At 38.9% G+C, this 6,226-nt stretch overlaps 1 protein-coding gene across 1 annotated transcript in view; it reads left to right on the top strand.

The window, feature by feature from the left end:
* Nucleotides 1-383: 383 nt before the first annotated feature.
* Nucleotides 384-6,226, top strand: part of LOC307154383 (NACHT, LRR and PYD domains-containing protein 1-like) — a 33,963-nt gene continuing 28,120 nt past the window's right edge. The window contains exons 1-2 of the mRNA XM_079864292.1: nucleotides 384-667; nucleotides 6,053-6,226. The gene's annotated coding sequence lies outside the window, so the exon portion shown is untranslated. The remainder of the gene's footprint in view (nucleotides 668-6,052) is intronic.

Here is a 6,226-nt window from a genome sequence, read left to right as displayed (position 1 = left end):
GATAGGACAGGAAGTGATGGTGTGGTTCTTGCCTCCACAGTATAGACAGAGCCCCTGGGACACACGGCGATATCTCTCAGCAGCGGATAGATGATAGGAGTCTGTCTGCATTGGCTCTGGTGTTGGAGGGGAATGTCCAGGAACGGGCGAGGCGGCTGGCAGCGAGATGGTGTCAGGAGAACATGCAAACAGGCGCTGAGCGATCTGGGTGGTCTTTTGGATGAGCCCTTTGAGACCGATTGAATCGTCGAAAATCACCAGTTGCTGTCTGATGTTGCAATTCAACCCCTGACGGAAGATTGAGCAGAGCGCTGGTTCATTCCATCCACTAAGGGTCGCTAGGGTGCGGAACCGGAGAGTGTACTCACCAGCCGAAGAAGAGCCTTGACGCAGGCGTAACAGTTCATCCGAGACCGATAAGGATCCGGTAGTCCTTCCAAAAACTTCCTTGAAGTGTTTAGTGAATGCAGATAAATTACCGATTATGGGATTTTCCGCTTGCCATAGTGCATCAGCCCAATCCAGCGCTCTGCCCGACAGCAAACTGGTGATGAACGCCGTCTTAGATCGCTCCGTGGGAAATCGCTGGGGCTGCATCTCAAAATGCAGAGTGCACTGCAGGAGGAAGCCGTTACATTTGTCCGCCTCGCCCCAATATAGCAAGCAGGTAAGGCCATGGGACTTCCAGAGGCAAAGGGGGAAGTGCTCGGTGAAGGCTGGAAGATTGATAGGAGAGGATCGGAAGTGGGGCGAGTTGACATAGTGAAGGATCTGTATCTTGTCTAGGTCAGATATTCTGTCACGCTCGGAGGGAAGAGAGAGAGAGATGTAAATGAACTTAAAGATGTTTTTAATAATAAACTCAAAACAGAAAGGTTTCATTCAGAACATAAATCACATCATAAGAAATAATGCAAAAGCAAACATAAAACAGGAACCAACTTAACTTGTAGACAAACAGAACGGCGGGAAGACTGGTAGATAATACTGTGGTCAAAGAGAGTAGTTTGAGTCCAGTGTCTAACGAGTAGATCTGACAGTGTTCTGGTGAAAGTGCTGTGTATATATGGAGGTGTGTTGATGAGGAGCGGCAGGTGCAGGTGATCAGAAGGCGGGTGATTGGGAACGAGTGGGCGTGGTGATGGAACCTGACGGTCCGGATGTGTTGCTGACAATAGTCTATAGGCCTGTATAAAAGGAATAAATATGCTAAATATATTTGACTTAAATAATTAACAGATTAACAAAAGAAAAGAGAAAGCTGTGTGACAGTATTCTGCTGAGTTTGGTTTATTTTTGTGAAGCGCTCCACAAACAAGTTGACGGGAAGGAAACCGAGACGACAGAAAACACATCCTGTTTGTTTATTTTACAAAGCCACAGTGTTCTGGTTTATTATGAGTGTACACAAATAAAATTTAATACTTCAAAATGCAGTTTCGAATAGAGATGCGCCGATCCGATACTCACTATTGGCTCTGATACTGCCATTCTTTGCCGGATCGGGAATAGGTCAGGCGAGATCCAAATCTGATATTGTGCGTATACTATTCTGTGTTATTGTTAAGCCTCACAAAAGCTACAAAAACATTATAAAGAACCGTCAACTTTTCGTGCACTATATTATAAGTGTCCTAAAGCCACTCCATAGTTTAATGTGATAAAGTGATTTAATGATTAATACTGAAGTCGTTAAATTCAAGTAAGTGCTTCCCTCCGCTGCGGCTGTCAGTCATTCTCCATCCAGCACTCAAACAGCGCGCCGCGTTCGGTTACGGCAGTCAACATGATGAAACTCTCTCCAAGATGAGTCAATGTTACTATTGTTATACTTGATCTGTAGAGAAAGGTCTATGGTTAAAATGACTTGATCTTTCTGGAGTTTGTTGCTGTTCATGTAACTTTCTCCCGGGTGTCTTTTAGATCTCCACACTGGAGTAGAGAGCGCTATACTTGTTCTTCACGCGCAGAGCCGATCCTGACCTCCCTGGGGCCCTAAGCAAAATTCTGTTAAGGGGCCCTCATACCTGACCCATTAGCCATGTAAACCATTAGCCACTGTCACTCAGTCACACCTTATATGCATTCATATAATACCGGAACTATTGCATTCATATAATACTGGAACTACGCATCAAATCTCTTCCCTTTTTGCTTTGAGGTTTTCAATGTGAAGCGCTGTGACTCCATGTTGCTTCAAGCGCATCATTCTGCGCACGGGATACGCATAAGCGCTTTGTGCCGCTCTGTATTGGAGCCTTTCATATTATAATACTTTTGGGCAATGAAAGATTATTAATAGCCTTTCTTGTTCTGTCCTATCTATAATATGTTGCTGCTGCCTCATTAAACAGCTGCGCTAAACATTTAAAAGAAATGTCTTTCAATTTTATAGTGTATTTTATAAATATATTTACTTGTTTTTCATGAATGTATTTTACAACAATACAAAGAGCAATGAGTAACATTTTAACAGATTTAGTGCTACACTTATTCACTTTTATTTGTTCTCCATCTCCACTAAATAATGTTTTTTCACTAAATGTTTAAATTTTATTCAATTATTGTGCTCTCATGATTTTTCTAGAGTAACTTTTGCTGCTGAATTTTCAACTAATCTAGTTTATAATAGTATTTTGTCATAGATTATGATCATATAATTTTTTCATTTGTTGTTTTTCTTTATAATGATGTTTAACACACAAAAGAGTAATTATCAGTTCAACAAACAGAGGTATAGACTTTTTGATTAAAAAGAAAACTGTGCTGATATCGGATCGGTATCGGCCGATACTCAGAATTTTTGGGATCGGATCGGTTCTGGAAAAATGGTATCGATGATTCCCTAGTTTAGAACAATCCTACTCTTATCTGTATGACCAAAATGACGGAGTATGTTTTTATGTTTCCTCTGTTCAATCACGTCTGCGCCTCACGCGTGACCGGTCTTCATTAAGCTTTGCGTTGTGTGGGTAGATGAACGAGACTGGGCAACAGAAATTACTCAGGCCAGATTTTATTCTGCATGAATAAAAAGACAAATGAATCAAAACAAGCTCGAATCTGTGGCCATCTCTCGCAATTGTAACATCAGCCTCTCTTCAGTCACGCTTACCGCAAGTGCAACACATTTTACAGTTTTCATGTTTCTCATATAAATCAAAACCAATGTATTCAACATATTTAAAAAAAAAATCATTTTACATAAATTAAAAAATATTTATTAACAGAATCATGATTGGGAGCATATACCTGCATGAATAAAAAGACAAATGAATCAAAACAAGCTGGAATCTGTGGCCATCTCTTGCCATTGTAACATCAGCCTGTCAGTGATTATTTTAGTAAGGCATTATTTTAGCCAGAGCTTGCACACTCATGCTTAATGAACTCTCTTCAAAAATACAGGCTTCACATCCTTCACACAATCTTCATACAAGTATGAATAAGGTTAAAGTGTATTAAAGAACAAAATTACATGTTTTAGTACAATAAACAAAACTCATATCAACTTTTTAGACGGAGCTTCAGCACAACTCGCCTCTCTTCAGTCGCGCTTATCTGAACCGAAGGAGAGCAACCAGAACCGGAACATAAGTATTAAAGGAGCCTCGCGCCAAAATACCAAAATAAAATGGTCAACCTTATAAGATATTACACTGCTCAGTTTAAATAGTCGGTAATACCATTCGTGCCATTCAGAGCAGTGGTTCTCAACCTTTTTTGGGCCAGCGCCCCCTATGCAATATCCAGGTCCCTGAACGAAAATTCTGTGCATTTTAATGTTAAAGTCATCAAGCTGGTGCACTTTGACAGTTCAAAATGAAAAGCTCCAACCCATATTCAGTGTGCAAATTATATGAAAAATTCAACCTCTTTTAGTTGTGTCTGTCTACATTACACTACTACATAATAATAGTTATAATATTAATCCCATGACAGTAGGGGTGGAACGGCACACAGAAGTCACGGTTCGGTTCATACCTCGGTTCAGACATCACAGTTGGGTACGAGTTCGGTACAATGGAGGGAAAAGCAAAACAAAAAATGCAGAAGGCAATTTTTTTTTATTGTGCATGTCTCAGGTTGTACCACCAAAGGAAAATAAATGTCTTAAGCCTTGCATTTTTTTAAATAGGTTTTATTAATAAAGTAAAGGCATAGAACCAGTTTATTTGTGGTGCATTGACAATTGTTTATATAATTAGTTTATTCATTAAATTAATACAAAGACAAAAAGACCTTGAGATATGTTTGGTAATTGTACCTGAATGAATTTAAAATATATATTTAAAAATATATATATTTGCTGTATTTCTGATCAATATATTTGTTTTCCTTAAAATTTTAATTAACACTAACTTTCTCATCTTAATTATAAATCATTTATTTCTGTATAAAATAATACTACCATTAAAAACACAATTGATTTTCTTTTTTAATCAATGTAGAATGTGTGACTTAAAAATAAACAGATTTGTGCTCTGTTTGAGGAAAACCAATGCAATATGATGAATGTCCAAAAGATGGCACTCACAGACTGTTTTTAAATGGGGTTGGATAAATATTTTTTGCTTTTAAACCGTGTGTGTGTGTGTGAGAGAGAGAGTGTGAGAGAGAGAGATTTTGGTTGGGTGACAGTTCTAGGTTTGACAAAAGCACAATGTTGTGTTTTATTGCGAGTGTACACAAATATAAGTAAACACTTTGCAGTTTGAATGATGTCCTGTATGAACAAAATGACGGAGTATCACGCCCGCACCTCTCTCTCTCACACACACGCACACGCACGCGACTGTTATAAATTCGGCGCTGGAGTGAATGGGAATATGATTTATTGAAAATATTTCAAAAAATATAAGTGTTTCTTTAGTCAATACTTTTTAATGGCTTGTGAGCTTTCCATTCCTCCACTGCGTGATTCTAGTCAGCGCTGGATGCTAGCCACCACCGGATTGTTGTCAGCGCCAAACACATTTTTGAGCTCGTGAATGCTGATTCTTGTCAGCGCTGGATTCTAGTCAGTGCTTGAGCGCTGGTCTATGACTGGAAAAATAATAGAGTCCTTGCAAAAGTAATGATACATAGCTTAGGCTACATGTCGCATTAAACTGGAATGTTAGGCTTTCTAAATTTAGAATATAATTATTTTGCAAGTAAACATGTTTAATCTTGTCTTGCCTGGATCTTTGGCAGGGGTGCGGGAAACTTTTGAATAAGAAATAATATCAAGTCGTCAAAATACAACTCCTCAAATCTCCGCGAATCACAACAAGCGTATCAGTGAGAACACTCATTTAAACAGCATACACACACCCGAACTTGACTGCACATCATACTTTTGACATTATTGATACTGCTTTCAATCGTAATGCAATAGAAATGAACACAAAAAACCTGCCTAGTGCCGGTCTACAACACTGACGGTGGACTTGCGGTCAGGAGTGGAGCGGCTGTGGAAGAATGTTTTTTTTATTTTTATTTAGTGCTACTGACATATATTTTGCACGCAAACCATAGACGCGCATGCACACAATATGACATCACACTCTATGCATATGTTTTATAACATAATTTAACATATACATAGTCCTTTAGACTCGAGGCCTCTGGGGATGATGGACCTGTGACTTCACCTGGGGATGTGGCCAGAGCCGAAAGTGACAGTCTTTGACCTCACGTCCCAACTCCATATGAAACAGATTCATTCTACATTATATCTTGGCAATCCTTTATCTACTTGAATTTTTTTTTTTTTTTTTTTTTTTGTATATATTTACATTTTTGTTATACATGCTACTTCAGTTTGGAATAACTAGGCTATGCTATGGACAAGGGAACCCTATGGTCAGTGAGTGTCAAGCTGTTCATCCACCAATGTGGACTAATTCTCCACAACTACCACATATTTCACAATATTTTACTTTATTTTATCTTTGTATTGGCAATTATTTATCTATTTTCTTTTCTAGTTTTTAAGGTGCTACTGCTGCACCTTTAAAGAAAAGCACCATACACCCCAACTTATTGTGCTGTATTTACTCTCTTCTAGCCTTGTTGGCTGTAATCTCACTGGTCAGGATTGTGAAATTGTGTCATCAGCTCTACAATCCTCAAACTGTGTCCTGAGAAAGCTGGATCTGAGTAACAATGACCTGCAGGATTCAGGAGTGAAGATTATTTCTGAAGGACTGAAGAGCCCACACTGTCCGCTGCAGATTCTGAG

This window comes from Squalius cephalus (genome assembly GCF_949319135.1).
Source record: "Squalius cephalus genome assembly, chromosome: 2".
Lineage (NCBI taxonomy): Eukaryota > Metazoa > Chordata > Actinopteri > Cypriniformes > Leuciscidae > Squalius > Squalius cephalus.
Note: the sequence above shows the minus strand (reverse complement) of the source record. Positions and strands in the feature narration are given on the sequence as shown.